Source organism: Peromyscus maniculatus, chromosome 12 (genome assembly GCF_049852395.1).
Source record: "Peromyscus maniculatus bairdii isolate BWxNUB_F1_BW_parent chromosome 12, HU_Pman_BW_mat_3.1, whole genome shotgun sequence".
In the NCBI taxonomy this organism is placed as follows: domain Eukaryota; kingdom Metazoa; phylum Chordata; class Mammalia; order Rodentia; family Cricetidae; genus Peromyscus; species Peromyscus maniculatus.
Window position 1 is genome coordinate 72,685,360 of NC_134863.1, and position 18,471 is coordinate 72,703,830.

Below are 18,471 nucleotides of genomic sequence, written 5' to 3' on the forward strand. Positions count from 1 at the left end.
GTCTCTAAATTTGGTTTTTCTTCTGTCCCATATCAGGGACATATGTTCTGACATAAGACAGAGATTTTAGATTTAATTTAATAAACATGTTTGGGTTTAGAGAAGGTGAGATCTACACCCTAACTCCAAAACTAGCTTTAATTTTTAATTGGACTGGGACCACAAAGAGATCATTTGCACTATGTGTCTGTAGAGAACTGCAGAAACAAAGATTCGGAAGGATTTATGAAATTTTATCCTGTTGAAAATGTGATACATCAATAGTCCAATTTACTCTTTTCCTTGGGACATTTTTTTTCTCTGGATGATTTGTCCTTTTTCTTCAGATGTCTCATTTGTCCAGTGGTCTTCAGATTACTTAGCTGGATGCCTTCATTCTCCTGATAAGACAAAAACAAAACCCTTGCATAACCCTAATTTGGGGGAGGTTCCCTTATAGCAAGTCATAGCTGATCAAATGAAAAACATTTGTTAGTCTTACTAGTTAGTTTAGACTGAATGGCCAGGGTGGTTGATGAACTATTGTTCCACTCTCCCAAGGGTGATGATCTTGTCTTTGATGGCCTAAATACCCTTTTGCATTGTGCATTAGCACTTTCAAAAGCCAGTGATTCAATTATTATTTGTCTATCTTCTGAATTTGGTATCATTCTATTTACTGCTGAAATCATTTTTTCTTGTAAGAAATCAGTAAAGCTTTCTTTTGGGCCCTGTATAACTTTAGTAAATGACTCAATTTTATTTCCTACTTCTTCAATTAATCCCCAAGTATTCAAGGCCACTACACAGCATAAAGCCAGAGTGTGGTAATCATATAGAGACTACATTTCTACATTAATACAACCTCTTTCTCCAAGAAGTTGTTCTTAGGAGATTTCCACACCTCTAGCCTTACTACATTGTTCAGTGGTCTTAGACTCATCTTTCCACCAGGTCTTCAACTGTATTTGAGGGTCATGCTCTTAGACTGCTGTAATCGAGTCTCTTTAGTCATGAGTGATAATTCCATTACTTGTTGACCACATGTTTAACATCTGTTTCTCAAAAGGTGAGTGCATTCCCTATGAGACTATAACTTCCTCGAATCTCCTTTAATCTAACATTTGCACTGAAGTCCATTCAGCTCTTACACAGCCTTGGGGATATCTATTTGGTAGTTCCTGTGTGGTTACTGGATAAACTAAGGCTGGTTGTTCGAAAACATTAGGCTGTTCCTCTCTAATTTTATAATGTAATGCTAAGATTGGTTCTCCTTTAAATTCCTCTGTCTGGGTCTGAATATCTCTATGATTTGTTTTAATAAGGTTTTTAAAACTTCTATCTTGGCACTTATATTAACCCACTTTTTAAATGATAAAACAAAAACGATTAAATAGATATTTATAATTGGCATTATGTAAATTCCATCTAAATTAATTATCCTATCATTTAATTGCTCCATTTTCAAACCATCCAGTGTATTATCATACAGAGACCTAACTCCCTCCATTGTAATAGTGTTTCCCATTTTTTAACATGGGAAAAACTCTCTCTTAACTATTTCCTCTCTTTAAGAATTCCCAATTGTCTCATCAAATCTGCTGCTGCTGATGATGATGATGAAGATATGAGGATAATGCTTCTGTATAGAAAAGTAGAAGCCCGAGAGGGATGTCAAGGCAACAATCGACTTTGGCATCAGCCAGGGATTGGGGTGTCGAGGTAAAGTACAAAACCCTACCAAGAGAGAAGAAGCTAAAGAGCCAACTATCTGCATTGGGGAATGAGTGAAAGTGGCTAACTTCTACAGTTTGGGGAGCCCGAAAGCCTATAGAGATTGCTGCAGGTACACTGCAATAGAAAAATCACAATTTGCTCAGAAGTTTGAAGAAAAGAAAGGAAAACCTTAGCCTATGGGGTAGTGCCACCAGCTGCATGCAGCTCTGGCCTGTGAGTGTGGCTACAAAGTCACAGACAAGCAGCTTTTTTGTGAATTTGTGTCCCAAAAGCTGGATGCCAGATGTAGCGCAAATCCTAATTGGTATTAATAATAAAAACCCAGAGTCAGATATTGGGATAAATGCTGAAAGATCAGAGAAGCAAAGGAGCAAGCCATAGCCACCTCTTTACTTACCTACTCCTCAGCCTGAAAGGGGGCAGAGCTCCTTATATTCCTCTCTGTCCAGCCATATGTTTCCTCCTCTCTAGTGCTAGGATTAAAGGAGTGTCCCAAGTACTGGAATTGAAGGCATGAGATTCCAAGGGCTGGGATTAGAGGTTTGTGCCAGCAGTGCCTGGTCTCTATGGTTAACTAATGTCTAGTTCTGCACTCTGATCTCCAGGCAAGCTTAATTTGTTAGAGCAAAAACAAAATATCACATGTGTACTTAATGCCTTTTGACATTGTGATAGTGTGTATTAATTTAAATAATTTTGTTGAAGGCTTCATACTTGAATATAGCTGCTATGACACTTCTCACCTCCTTCCTTCTAAACACTTTCTACGTCTTACCTTCTTCATTCCAAGTTGATAAACTTTTCTTCTTCAGTTATTAGTGTTATACATGCTTGCATATATATGTGTTATGTGAATGCACACATGTATTACAACCTATTGAATACATTTACATTACATTTATGTAGAAGTATCCAGGGAACTGCGTGTGTGTGTGTGTGTGTGTGTGTGTGTGTGTGTGTGTGTGTGTGTGTATGTATGCCTGTTTGTCTGTTTTTCTCTCTGCTGTCTTTGGCTCTGGGCCTGGGTCTCTGTATCTCTCTGCATCTCTGTCTCTGTGTGTGTGTATGTGTATGTGTGTGTGTGTGTGTGTGTGTGTGTGTGTGTGTGTAGTTGTGTGTGTGATATAATAAAAGTTTTCTTTGTCAATGAAAGTTAACTTACCATGCAACTTTTTTGAGGAACTGAAATTGTAGAATCTTGTAATGAATGGCAATATACAAAATACTCAGGCAGTATACATGGAGCAATTAAACACATTATACAAAACAAAGTTCTAGGAAAGCAATAGTGTTAGCCGAGATAAGTAAAAGAAATATGCCTTTTCTCTGAAAATTTCTATGATAATGTCAGGCTGGCTGTTCTCTTTGTTTTATCTTTGATTTCTTTTTCTTGCACTACATCATTTGAAATTGAATCAATTGCATTTGACTTTTACTAGACAAATTGCTCTGAAGTACATGGCAATGCCTACTAAAATGGAATTGCACCCAGCCTTATTGGACCATGACATATAGCTGCATGTCTGTTTAGAAAAGTCAAAGAAGTCTCCATAGATAATCCTCTGGGTGAAATTGAAAAATGAGTTTGACTCCATCAGGTGGACAAGGACAAGGAAAACAGATCAGAAAGAAAAAAAAAGATGATTATCAGACAAAACATAGAGACACCAAGGAAACAGTTATAAAGTCAGGCAGTTCCTGGCCTGATTGAGTTTAACAGACAGATTGAGAGGACTGAATGTTGGGAATTAAAGACAGAGATGCTGAATAAGACATGATTTGAATGTCAGCTAAAGAATTCAAATAAAGCTTTGGGTTTTAGGGAATTGGGACTATAAACAGTAGTTCAGTTTCAAGGCAGTAGAATTTTGAGGAGCAATTTCATCATAAAGGCTCTGAAGAATTTCAATTTGATAGGTATGGAGAATATATTAGAAACTCAAGGGGGCAAGAACCAATTAGAAAGAGTGGGAACGTAGGGCTGCACACTCAAGAACTTTATGTTTTCCCATAGAGCATCTCTCTCTCTCTCTCTCTCTCTCTCTCTCTCTCTCTCTCTCTCTCTCTCTCTCTCTCTCTCTGACTCTGTCTTTCTGTTTCTCTTTTTTTCTAACTTCTGTTTGCCAAGGAGCATGGGACATCTCCCACTCCTTGATTCTGCAAACATGCCACATCAGAATAAAGAGAATGAAGCCTCTCTGCTCCCGATTGAAAGCTTCTTAGTCCCTAATCAAGTCCAAATAAGCCTTTCCTCCTATAACTTCTTTTAAAAAAGCTAAAAAAACTAACAAAATGACTATTTGTCATGTGTTGGGTGATTTTTTATAGGAAAATGAAATTATACAAGTAGGAGAGAGAAGGGGATGGAAGGAAGGAAGGATGAAGGGGAAGACACAAACGGGAAAAATGAGGAGGAGCAAGAAGCATAGAAGGAGGAGGAGGAAAAAAGAAAGAAAAAAAGGGAAACAGAAAGAAAGAAGAAAGAAGTAGAAGATAGTCATTCTTTGAAGATTCCAAATGCTCATGGTGGAAAGATGCATGAAGATATCTCCTCTGCTAGGAGCTTCAAATGACCCGTATAATAAGCGAATAAGCAGAAGTGTAAAAACAAAGTCTGCCAAGAATCACAGATGTGATCAACAGTATAAGAAGTTCCTTTACGCTTAGAAAGACTTGACTCTTGTGAAGGGGTTGGTGACTATCTGGAATAGTCCATTATACAAATGCTGGTTCTTATATGTGATATGTTGAGACATCAGTGTAGAGTGACAATGAAATATCAGTAAGTAGTCAAAATGTTGATGAGTTCATGTGAGTATGAAAAAAATCACATTTACTGTAATGAGCAAGGGTGTAAGTGGTGATTTGATTTTTTACTGTTGCTGATCAGAGCAATTTAATTTACATAACAAAGGCAAAGAGTAAGAAAAGAAAGAAGGGAGAGGAAGGATGTATAATGTACAAGAAAGAGAGAAAAAAATGTAATAGAGTGTCTTTAAGGAGATCAAGGATATAAATCTACTTCACAGGTGATGGTAGGAATCAAGGGCATGCATTAAAATCTACTTATCATTCTTTAAAATAAGAAGGAAATACTAAAGAGCATTGTGTGAATGCATAATTAGATTTCTATGAGTTTAGAATGAATTTATCTACATTGAAGTCTTGACTTTAAATGCAAAATAAGAGTACATGAGAGCTTATAAAGATGAGGAGGCCAAGACTTATCTACTTGAAGAGAGGCAAAAATTTTGAAACTCCTAGACAAATGGGGCATCACTGTGACAAGAGTAACATAATAGGATTTTTAGCACAAGCATAACATTGAACATCATACATTTAAGTTGGCCAAAATCCAAAAGATTGAATACATTATTTTAGAAAGCTTCATAAGATGGAAAAATATTAGAAAATATCTCAGGTTTAATCATTCCACCCTTAACTTTTGAATAACTAGTATTTCAAGAAAAATAGAAAGCCATGCTAATAGTTATTATAAAGAAGTTAATAGACAGTAAAAGTGATAGCCATCAAACAATTAATAGCATAAATGGAAGCAAAAGTATTGGTGTTGTAGAATACTTGCTCTATATAGATGATTGAAGAACAAAAAATACTAGTATGGTTCTTCATATAATTTACTGAATATTTAACAATGAGAAATCTAGATAGAACATTGTTAATATATAAGTAATGCTACCTTAAGGATGCTAATTTTATAATTAGTAGGTGACAGAGATGTTCCTTAGGCTCTGATCTCTAATTTTCACTGCTCCAGCCCATGCTGAAAGACTTGATACACATGTGTGGCTAACCAACTCTTCATGCTGGGATCCAATTACATCCTTCATAAACCACACGTGCTATTCTTCAAAAGGACAGAGCTTAGAAATGGACCATGAATGCCCTGTAGGCAAGGACATGGCCATGTAGGCTGTAAATTCAAGCTTCCTCTGACATTGTCTGTAGAAGGTAAGGAGTGGGTAACTGCAGGAGGGGATTTAACTTGGTCTTAAAATTTTCTTGCCACACAAGTTGGACAGTAGATAGTGAAAGAGCAGATTGGATTTCTTCACAGAGGGTCCTCTTAACTGTGTACAAAGAATATTTTGGAAGATTGGGAGCAGGACCATTGAGAATTCAAAACTACGAAGCTGAGTTTGGAAATTCAAGTGTTATTACAGTTCTGGTTACAGAAAGAAGTAAAAGGAATATGTATAGTGTTACTGAATATGTAGTGTGATAACAAAATGTAAAAAAAAAAAAAGTCAAATAATTCAAAGGCTTATATGAAGTAAAGTCTCTAGTTGCCTAACCAAATGGTGTAAACCAGAACTAGAGGGTAGAAAAAAAGTGACTTAAAAAAACTGAAGACAGAGATGATGGAATGCCAATATTCAGGAAAAAGCAGGGATGTACAAGAAAATAGAATAGAAAACTAGGAGAAATGTGCACAGAAAAAAAAGGTGAAAAAAGAAGTGAAATCTTAACTATAGTCTAGGAAAGAAAAGCTGAGCACCACTCAAATTACTGCAAATAGTCATTCTTTATTCTCCATTAGTCAGGAAAAGGTTTGTTCAGAAAGGCTCAAACATCATTTCAAGTAATGACCTTGAAGAAGTTATGAGCAATAACCTGCTAACATTGTGGAAAGGGACAGTACTTGTTTAGTTATTCTCATTACTTCTGTAAGCAAACAAATGAGCAGATAAAACAATGGCTGAATTTTCAATGTAACTTGGCATAAAGGAATGGTTGCTACATGGAAGATATTTCTGGGGGAGGTAGGGGCACAATAGTTCTAAAAAACCAAATCAAAACCAAACCACAACAACAACAAAAATTAAGGTGTCCCTGGCAGAAAACCTCTGGCAAGGAATCTACAGAAAGTTCAAAGGAAAAGAGAGTGGGCAGGGGTCCTATAGATGTTTTCTTCCTTCATGTGAATTTTAACTTTTGAATTGTGTCAACAAAAGTGAGAACGTTATATGTAAGGTCTTTTTTTATTCTTCAGATAAATTAGCACACAGAAGTGATTTTTTGCACTAGCTATAAAATTTATGACAATGAGGAAAAACTTATGGAATAAAGAAACTTAACTTCTAAATTGGCAAATGGTCTTTTCTTATTTAGAAGATGAACTTTTGATGAATGTTAGAGTAAATATAAATATCAAATAATTTTGTTGTGTATCTTTTTATAACAACATTTATAAATGATAATTTCTTTGGAATTATAGCAAAATTGCAACATTCCTCCTTTCCCTTTTCTCCCCCCGACAGCACTCATCAACTGGAGTCCTCGCTCTCTCAAATTCCTTTGTTTTTTCAGTTGTTGTTGAAATTTTGGGGTAAAATGACAGAGATAACCTCTTTTATTAAAACTGAAATATCAAAGATCAAACTCAGCAGCCACCTAGGCTAGAGGAACATTTGAAATATGGTGATTTCAAATTGAGTTGCTCAGATAGTATAAAATACATTACATTTTAAAAAACAAGCATGCAAGTATTTGATATAGCTATATAATAAATATGTTGATTATGTGATTAAAAGGTAGTATAGAAATACTTTGTTAAAACACACATACTATATATTATTTCATGTTATTATTATTAAAAAATATTTTATTAGAGAATGGTTTGACACGACTGCTTAAAGATAAGTGATAGCATAGTGTTTAATATCAAGAAAAAATACATATAAATAAAACATTAAAATATATTAAGTGATATTTGAGAGAAATGTAAGCTAGCAAGGGGAAACAAAGCATGCACATCACACAAATGAAAAGAGTAAGATGAAAACTCTTAGGGAAATGCTTTAAAAAACCAAATAATATGTATAAATAAGCTTGTCAAAGGAACCATGGGAAATATTGGAGCCAACAAAGAAGAAATTAAATATTAAGTGTGTAGAAGATTGGAAAAGGATTATGACCTGGGACACAAGTGATAAACTGGAGCCAAATATCACTGACTTTCCGAAATTCTGTAATAAAAGATATGGCTTTCCAATCAGCAAAACCAGTAGCAAGCTGGGATAAGAATTCAACCAGTTTAAATTTTAGAAAGTTTTTTTTTTCTTTCTTATGTCAGCATAACAAAAAAATATGTGATAGCATAACATTATCGACTCATCTGCTCTTTCAATGCTGGCCTTAAAATGAAAACAATCACCATTGGCCTCCCTTTGCTGGTCTGGGTTGTGAGAAGATGGAGAAAGACTGGGATAGATAAGAAGATGAGGCATATGAAATAGGTCTTCAGATTTGAAGAAATGCTTGAGCATGGAATAAAAATACATTAACCTCCCCATTAAATCAATAAGAAGTCTTGTGAACAGTCATGCTGTGAAAAGATGTAAATACAATAATTACTTGTGAGAGTGTGAAGAAAATAAGTAGAACAAATCCAAATAAAAATTCAGATAGTGGGCCGGGCGGTGGTGGCGCACGCCTTTAATCCCAGCACTCGGGAGGCAGAGGCAGGCGGATCTCTGTGAGTTCGAGGCCAGCCTGGGCTACCAAGTGAGTTCCAGGAAAGGCGCAAAGCTACACAGAGAAACCCTGTCTCGAAAAAAAAAAAAAAAAAAAAAAAAAAAAAAAAAAATTCAGATAGTTAGTAGAATTTTAGATACTATAACTTCATAATATGTAGAGATATTAGATATATCTCCTGATATATCTATAGATATCTAATATCTATAGTTATAATAGACATTTTTTCTATTAAATTGTGAACTGATAAAAAATAAATGTCTGGGCTATTTGTATAGTACAACAAAAATTATATAATACTAAGGAATAATATTAGAGAGAAAAAAAGAAGTAATTCATAATGGAATATGTATATAGATATGCAGATACTAGTATAAGAAGAGTCCAGATTTTGTCTTTCTATATGGAGTCATGTTCAACCTAGAAGCCACAAAATGTACACCATATATTCAAGTAGTCATTCAAATGCCCAATCAGTGTCACTGTTATTTTCTAAATGGATGAAATAAATAAAATCTTAGAAGAGTTCTAAATTGAATAATTTTCCTCAAATACCATATATTCTTTCCTTTAAATTAAATTTCTATTAAAAAATTCATAATATTCAAGCACATGACATATTGGTTGATTTAATGATAATATTTTCTTAAACACTTTTTTATTAACATGTATAACAGGCACATAATTTAATAAAAAGTATTTAAGACTCTGCAACAATGTTTGTTTGCTAGATGTCTAGTGAATCCAGTACTTACAGCTTTAAACAGTAGAAGGTATCAAACATCACAATCATTAATGAATATATGATCTGAAGATCCACAAATTCCCTAGACAGATATTCAACAATTAACTGAAGACAGAATATAAATATTGGTATTTCAAGGATGAGTTTATTGTACATATTATTGTTTCTATTATCATTATCATCATCATCATCATCATCATCATCATCATTATCATTATTTGTGGTGATATTGTGTTCCCCAAAATATTGTGCACCCTAATAAACATATCTGGAGTCAGAAAACAGAACAACCACTAGATACAGAGGCCAGAAAATGGTGGCACACATCCCTTTAATCCTAGCATTCCAGAGGCAGAGATCCATCTGGATCTCTGTGAGTTCAAAGCCAAAATGGAAACAGCTAGGCATGGTAACAAGAGCCTTTAATCCCAGGAAGTGATGGCAGAAAGCAGGAAGGTATATAAGGCATGACAACTAGGAACCAGAATTGGTTAAGCTTTTAGGCTTTTGAGCAGCAGTTTAGCTGAGATCCATTTGGTTGAGAATTCAGATGCTTCCAGTCTGAGGAAACAGGATCAGCTGAGGAAATGGGGAGGTGAGGAAGCCTTGGCTTGTTCTGCTTCTCTGATCATTCAGTATTCACCCCAATACCTGGCTCTGGGTTTGCTTTTATTAAGAAGAACTTTTAAGATTCGTGCTACAATTATTATTTGGGAGAGTCTAGGCTTTCATTACAAAAGAAGAACAGAACGGAAAAGGCAATCACTACCAAGGATTCTTAGAGAAGGTGGCACATTACATACAGTGGTTACAGCAGGAAGGACTGGAGTTGAGCATGGATTAGTGGGATGAGAGGAAACCTTAGGCAAGAATCTTTATTGTAGTTACTCTGAAAAGACAGCAGAGAGGAAGGGGTAGGTTAAAGACTAAATAGTTTAAGTGATATCAGTGGTCTAATATTTTATAGGCTGATTTAGTGTGACTGGTTTTAAATGAAACAGTGATGTGGGCAGAGGACTGTTCATTGGGAGGGTAAACACATGACAGAAAAGAAACAAGGTCTGAAGTTCATGTTGGCTTAGTTGACATCATTGTTCCCAAGAATTATTTAAAGAAAAGAACTCAAATGACAAAATATCAAAGTAAAAGAACAGAATTAATTCTAGCAAGTTGTAGATAGGTCAATAAATGTAAAGGAGTACAACTAAGAACATACAGTCTTCTGGAGTCCTAATATGAACTTTTGAAGGTGAGAGAGACCAACCAACCCTGTTCTGTGGTCAAATTTCATAGAACCAAAACAAATGAAACAGTTTTAGCAATATAAAAGGTAATATGGAACTGAAAAGGTCTTTGATAACAGTCTACGTTCTGATTAACGGGAAATGAAGAAGCAGAAAAAATGAGCATGAACCATTTCAACACAAGAGTTCTAGTTTAGTTTTACCTTGGATCTGGAGGAGTATTATCTGCCATAATTGTTTTATGTCCACATTTTTTTTCATTGAGTAATTATATTTAGTGTTCTAAAAAGTCACCATATTGATTGCAAAACTTAATGGATAGCAGAAATGTTTACAGATAGTAAAAGTTTCAATGTACAGAGTGGAAATAATTTCTTTTATCTCCAAAACAGTCTGGCATAGTTATTCTAATATATAAAAAGAAATCTTTTAAACAAACATTTTTCAGAAGAGGTATTATGGCCACTACACACTAATTAAAGTAACAAGTGGTCAAAATTACATAATAATTACATGACAATTGTGAATTTATATGGACCATATATTAGGGTTCCCAGTTTCTCCTACAGGCATTATTGAGAATGTAAGGAGTGACCTCACCACCCCATTTTCAGTTTTATTTCCTGCCTATTGTGAGTACCTCCAAAATAAATAACATTGAACAAGTTCCAGTGTATGGCATGTTGACAGTGGGTATCTAATTTTTTTTAACACAATGGCTATTGTCCCCATAGCAAACACAAGAAGAAACCATGTTTTCTCTCATCATGTGTCAAGTTTTATGAAACTTCCACAAATTTGACCCTTAGAATGCATTATTTTTTGAGAAAGCTAGCAAATGCACCTAAAGTTTAACAAGAAGTGAAAATTCATAGTTTCCCATGCTCACACTTGTCAATTCTTTATTAGTTTTGTAAGTTTTGAGGAGGAATGAGTTCCCTGTGCTCCAAGAAAGGCAACATTGTACCTTTTCTAAATAACCAATTCTTAGAGTGATCACTTCTCAGAAAAGCAAAGACATAAAAGGTAACCCTCTTTTTAAAGACAAATACAGTGTGGAAATTTGTTATTGCAAATTGTTTTTAACAAGTACTTGGACCTTGTTGAGACACTAAAATGAGAAATAGCAAAGTCCTGGAAGCAACAAAGTTTATATTATACACAATATTTTGTCTGTTTACCTTCACTAACTTAAAACATGAGCTGGAGAGATAGATGTCGCTACTCAGTTTTACATCTGCAATGATGTGATATGGAGTAAGATATTACTCCATGTGGTGGTGGTGGCACATGCCTCCCAGCACTTGGGAGGCAGAGGCAGGCAGAACTTTGTGAGTTCGAGGCCAGCCTGGGCTACCAAGTGAGTTCCAGGAAAGGCTCAAAGCTTCACAGAGAAACCCTGTCTGGAAAAACCAAAAAAAAAAAAAAAAAAAAAAAAAAAAAGACAAAGCATATTCAGATTCAGGTAGGGCAGCGTACCAATCAGAAAATCAAACATTAAAGTTCCTATAATTGTTTCATTTCACATATGACATAGTAATAAACAGGAACTGAACCAGTGTTGTGGGACATTTGTGCACTCTGTAAAAATGTATTGCTGTGAACGGCCAATAGCTAGGCAGAGAGAAGTTAGGCGGGATTTCTGAAAACACAGAGAACTCTGGGAAAGAGTGATTCTTCGAGTTACCAGCCAGTCAGGAAGGAAGCAACCTGATAAGTGTGGAGAGATGAGGTAATGAGCCACATGACAGAATGTACATTAAAATAAATAGGTTCATTTAGCTTATAACAGCTAGTGGACATATAGATCCTTCTGCCCAAGTTGCCAGTTGTTGGAGGAGGAGCTGGCTAGTGCTCTCTACCGTTACCAGTCTTTGTTGGCCCTCTTTCTTCCTTGCTTGCACCCAGGTGGGCTGGCCAACAGTTCCCGGGCATCCTGTGTGTGGCTGGAAGGGCCCCATGTGGGAAAGTGAGAAGATGCTAGTGATCATTTTCTGAAGACTTGCTGATGTTCCAGGTAATGGAGATACTAATGATGCTTGAACTGAACTACTAAGGTTTCTGAAGTCAAAACTCATACTATTAATAATGGCAGGAAAATCATCTCTTTTTAAAGTAATTCTTCTTGGAGATGGTGGAGTTGGCAAGAATTCTCTTATGAACAGATGTGTAACCAATAAAGCTGATGCCAGGCTCTTCCACACAATACGTGTGTAATTTTTAAATAAAGATTTGGAAGTGGATGGGCATTTTGTTACTCTGCAGATTGGGAACCCAGCTGGCCAAGGGCAATTCTGAAGCCCGAGGACACCATTTTACAGAGGTTCTGTCTGTTGCCTGCTTACTTTTAGTGTGGATGATTCACAAAGTTTTCAGAATTTGAGCAACTAAGAAAGAATTCATACATTATGCAGATGTGAAAGATCCTGAAAGTTTTCCTTTTGTGATTTTGGGCACAGTCAGTACTCCTAACCACTGAGTCATCTCTCTAGCTCCTAGACAGTTTTCTAAATGCCAAAATAGACTAGGTTTATGTATGTTTTGGGGTGTGACAGAAGTGTGTGTGTGTGTGTGTGTGTGTGTGTGTGTGTGTGTGTGTGTGTGTGAATAATAATTAAGATGAAGTAAATAGCTGGGCAGTAATGGCACATGCCTTTAATCCCAGCACTGGGAGGCAGAGCCAGGTGGATCTCTGTAAGTTCGAGGTCAGCCTGTTCTACAGAGGGAGATCAGGGACAGGCACTAAAACTACACAGAGAAACCTCATCTCGAAAATAAAACAAAAACAAAAAACAAAGACTATGAAGACCAAGTTTAAGAATGCCAAGCATGCAACCCTTCAATTGAACTGGCTTTAAATGCACTTAGATAGTTGTTGGTTACATTCCAATTTATAAGTGTCATTACTGCATCTATGGGGATTTCTTGCACTAATAGCCACTGTTGTAATTCATAGGTATTACATCTGGGTAGGACTACTATTTGGTTTCCCACTTTGGCAGCTTGCACAGGATCTTTTAATATTATGAGATCTAGTATTTTGGAGAGTTTTCCAGGTTATATCCATGTAAATTCCTTCAAGTCTTGCTTTTGAAGTGTATGCTGTGTCTAGAAATAAAGTATTGCCTTCATGTTATGGGAGCCCTCTGAAGAAAGTTAGAGAGAGAGAAAAGCAGGCTATTACAGGGATGAGCCACCTAGTAGGTTATCTAAACCCAAGGTCCTAGCAGGTTTTGTGTGTGTGTGTGTGTGTGTGTGTGTGTGTGTGTGTGTGTGTGTGTATCTGTGTATTACAATAATTAAAGAATATGAGCTATCACATGGGAATTGAAGATGTTGCACAGAGGAGACTGAGGAGGAAATGATGTAAATACAATACAAATAAGTAATTATCAAATAAAAACAAAGAATATGAAGACCTTAAGTCAGTCAAGAGTGAGTCTGGTACAGAAAAGAAAGGCATTTTCCTCTACACAAGTTCACTAATAACTGAATGTAAGTATAAAATTTTGTCACTTCTAATAAAAGAAGAAAAGGAAAAAAATAAAACTTCCAGAAAGGGGAAAAATCAATTTTAAAGTTGTTGTCAGCATCACCACATTGTAAAATAAATTCCCTGATACAGGTCATCTCTTGAGTTAGGCTTTCCATTTTGGAAGCTACATATATTAGATTTTGCTATCAGAAAATCCCCTACTGCCAAACATCTAAATTACATCAGCCATAATCTGATTTCTCTGAATTTTCTTCAACACCAACAAAAACTATTTTTCTATCTTTAGAGTTAATATCACTACCATGACAAATAGGAAAAAAAAACATAATAGTCTCATGGATTTAGCCTCAAATTTATAGCCCTGTTCTTTGGGTTCATGAAGTGGTATAAAAGTAGTAACTATAAGTTATAAGTTTATTTATAAATATGTCCAGCACCTCATCAGAGTATGACTTCTGAATTACCATGAACCAATTAAAAACACAGAAATATAAATATATATTCTTCACTATTATATTTTTCTCATTACTGTTTTATTACCTCCAAACTCTTTCTGAATAAACTATAACTTTCAATGATATGTGTCTTTGGTAAATAATGAGTTCATGAAGGTGTGCCCTCATTGTGGATTAGTCTCCTTAGGAATAAAGACATGAATGATTACTTCTCCACTCAGTTCTCTGCCATAGTGGTAGAGTGTATACCTCATTAAATGCACTTGGCATCCCCTAAATCTTGAACTTTCTTGAATCTATAGGTATGAAAGAAAAACATTTAGCCGGGCGGTGGTGGCGCACGCCTTTAATCCCAGCACTCGGGAGGCAGAGCCAGGCGGATCTCTGTGAGTTCGAGGCCAGCCTGGGCTACCAAGTGAGTTCCAGGGAAGGCGCAAAGCTACACAGAGAAACCCTGTCTCGAAAAACCAAAAAAAAAAAAAAAAAAAAAAAAAAAAAAAAAAAAAAAAAAAGAAAAACATTTGTTAATTAAGATATCAAGTTTATAGAAAAATTTTAGCAGCCTAAACTGAATAATATACTTTCTAGACTTTATTAACTATATTAATTGTAATATATACATAAGTGGATTAGTATGTATAAAACTATGCAATAATTTAGAGTAAACAAAAATAGCACATTAACATTGTTTTCCTAATCAGCTTTAAGGAAATTTCTGAGAGTAATTATCACGATGATATAATATGTAAATAATGTTTATTAAATATTTACTATAGGTTTTTGAAATTTTTCTCAAAATTATTTTCCCAGGAAAGCTTTATTATATATTCTACTTTTGGAGAAATTATTCTAGATCATAATAACCATCAATGTCAAAGCCAGAAATGTCTTGAACTCTAACTATTAGAATGAAACTTTAACATAACTTATTTTGATTTTAGAAAAATTAGGAAACTGTCTAAGTTTATGTGCTATTATTAAGATATTAAAATATTATCTGCTATTATTAAGATATATTATCTGCTATATATTAAGAATTGTATATTACACATACACTAATAATCCTCAGAAAGATAGAAATATCATATGACATGTTTAGCACTAATGTAATGCCTTATAATCTATCAGAACCAGGAGCTTGTTATCAGAAGGAAAGAGGAGAAATAATAAGTAAAACATATTTATTTTTAAGTAGAGGCAGTAATCTATCTATCTATCTATCCATCCATCTATCATCTATCTATCTATCATCCTCCATTCTCTCTATGAAAAGAGAATAGCTTGATCCAAATGAACATACACAGGCATATTCATTAAAACCCCTTTGTGTGAAAAGTCAGATGTATATGAGAGTTAATCATATAACATACATTCAAAAGATACACCGAATGTTAACAGTAAATTCTGTGTGAATCTGAATTAGACTTCTTTAATTTCTACTTCACATATTTGCTATTTTTTTAACAAAATTTGTTCATACTACATGATAAGCTAAATTTATTTCCCAAATGATTCTGTATAGTGTCTATTATTCTTATCTCTATTTTAAAAGATAAAACAAGAAAATGATTTCGCGGATCCACTTGCCTTTGCCTCCTGAGTGCTGGGATTAAAGACGTAAACCACCACCACCTGGCATGAGTCTAGTTTTTAAGGGTGTTATGAATTAGTGCATGGCATATCATCTTCCCATTTCCTTGTTTTATCATTTGGTGTATTGCTCTCTCAATATCATTTTTACCTCAAATGCAAATTTGGCCTTTTTCATAGGCAGCTTTACTTAGGATTTCCAGGGAGGAAAGAGAAGAAATGATTAGGACATTTCAAACAAAGCTTTCTGGCTCTATGTTACTCTTATGTTTAAGAATGATTGCATGATATGTGTTTTTATCATGAGAAGGCATGTCTTTCTACAATAAATAAAATAAAATAAAATAAAATAAAATAACATGCTCTCCACTCTTTGGAGAATGCGACATAATCCTTTACTAGATTTTTAAAAGAAAATATTAATTACTCAATTATTTCACTTTTCCCAGTCTGAACACAATTTATCATCCTTCCCTCCCTGTTCTCCCAGTCACTTTCCCCATTCTCCCCCATCCCCCCAACCACTCCCTCTCCCTTCCCTTCAGAAAGGTGCAAGCCTTCCATGTATATCAGACTGCCATGACATATGAAGCTGCAGCCAGACTAAGCACCTCCTCTCCTATTAAGGCTGGAGGAGGCAACTTGGTAAGAGGAAAGGGTCCCACGAGCAGGCAACAGAATCAGAGATAGCCTTTGTTCCCACTGTGAGGAGTCCCACAAGAAGATCAAGCCACACAACTCTAACTCGTGTGCAGAGGGCCTAGGTCAGTCCCATGCAAGCTTTCAAATTGGCGATTCAGTCTCTGTGAGCGCCCATTGACCCGGGTAAGCAGACTCTGTGTGTTTTCTCGTGGTATCCTTGAAACCTCAGTCTCCCATAATCATTTCTCCCTCTCTTCCACAGGACTTCACAAAGTCTGCCTAATGTTTGGCTGTGAGTCTCTGCCTCTGTTTCCATCCGTTGCTGGGTGAAGCCTCTCTGATGGGCTAGGCAAGGATCTATGACAAATAACTGCTTCTGTAACCATTGTTCTTCCTTTCCTGTTCATTTCATCCCCTTTCTGCCTTCCTGTTTTCCCTGTCTTCCATTTGTCTTTTTTTTTAATTTTTTTTTTACTTTCTTTTTGTTCTCTTGAATTTCAAATGTGAACATTTAAAGACAAACATTTTCTTTAGCAGGATAAAAAATTCATTTACTTAGAAAGCACATGCCATTTTGTATCAAAAGATAGCTAATCGGTTTATATAGCACTCAATCTCAACTCCAGTAAAAGAAAAGATGGAACTTGTATTTCTCTGGTACTGAAGTACTATACTCTCTCTCTATAGCATTTTGCCTCACTTTACAGGTTATCCTCACTCTTCTCAGCCAAATTCAGTTGCTGATTTCTCAGAATACATGAAATGACATCTGTGGTGCCTTCCACTGAGATTTATTTAGCCAGATTTTCATTAAAATAGCAACTGAATTGGCTCAATAAAATGTTGCTTATCTTAATAAAGACCCTTAGAGCTTTGCAAATTTGCATTTAATAGTCTTTAGTGTCATTACAGCATTAATAATCTGTGCCTATGGAGTACTAACGAAAACTTTATATTTTCTGTTTAATAGAGGTCGCTTCATATCCTTCTATTTTCATGCAACTTAGGCTTTTAAAATATCAGGCAGAAAAGGAAGGAAGCTCATGAGCAAAATGTAGTCCAATTGGAGCTGCAGTGAGTCTCTGTCTTCTGGTAAGATACCAGGCTCTCCGTGTCACTTGAGATAGGAAAATACCATATATTTGCTTTCTTAAATCTTTACCATGTCTCTTCAGCACCTCTTTAAAAGTAAACTACTTATGATTTATTCAAGACATTGAGAAGACAGCAGAGATTGGGTTTGGTGTGGTGGTAAGGTAGGAATGAGCAAACAAAATAAAATGAAAATAAATATTAGGTATTTTTTGTTGTTTGTTTCTCTTACTTTCTTTGGCTTGCTTCATTGAATGTTAATGCAGAGGATTCTTCCTTACCATACTGTTTCACCAGATGGAACATTCATACCTTCATTAAGTACTTGTCTATTAAGAGATTTGCCAGCTTTCTTTCTTTTTTTCTTTTTTTTTAAAATTTTTTTTTATTTTAGTTTTGCAAGACAGGGTTTCTCTGTATAGCTTTGCACCTTTCCTGGATCTCACTCTGTAGACCAGGCTGGCCTTGAAACTCACAGAGATCTGCCTGCTTCTGCCTCCCAAGTTCTTGGATTAAAGGCGTGTGCCACCACTATCCGGCCAGCTTTCTTAAACTAACCTTGACTAAATGACATTTAACATGAGTGATGTCATTTTTTTCCTTTGGTCCATTTATTGATACTTAGTTCAGGAGTAGAATATAAATCATTACAATCCATAATTTCATTTAACAAATACATGAGATTTTTAAAATAAGAAAGAGATACATGCAATTCAACAAACCATTAAAAGAAACAAGAAAATGGTTACTGACATCATCCTTGGCTTTCATTGCTCTGTTGCTAATTCCATCTCATAGAATGCTTTAGAATGGATACTACAAATGAAAATACAGGGAAGTAAAAGAGATACTGATAAATATTTCAAATCCAGATTTCAGTTAAGAAAATTGATTTTTTTTTTTTGGTACCAAAATCAGCCTTGTTAAAGGAATTGTGGAATAGTTTGTTTTTACTGAGCAAACCTTAGGTTTAGGCTAAGGTTGAAGGCTTTA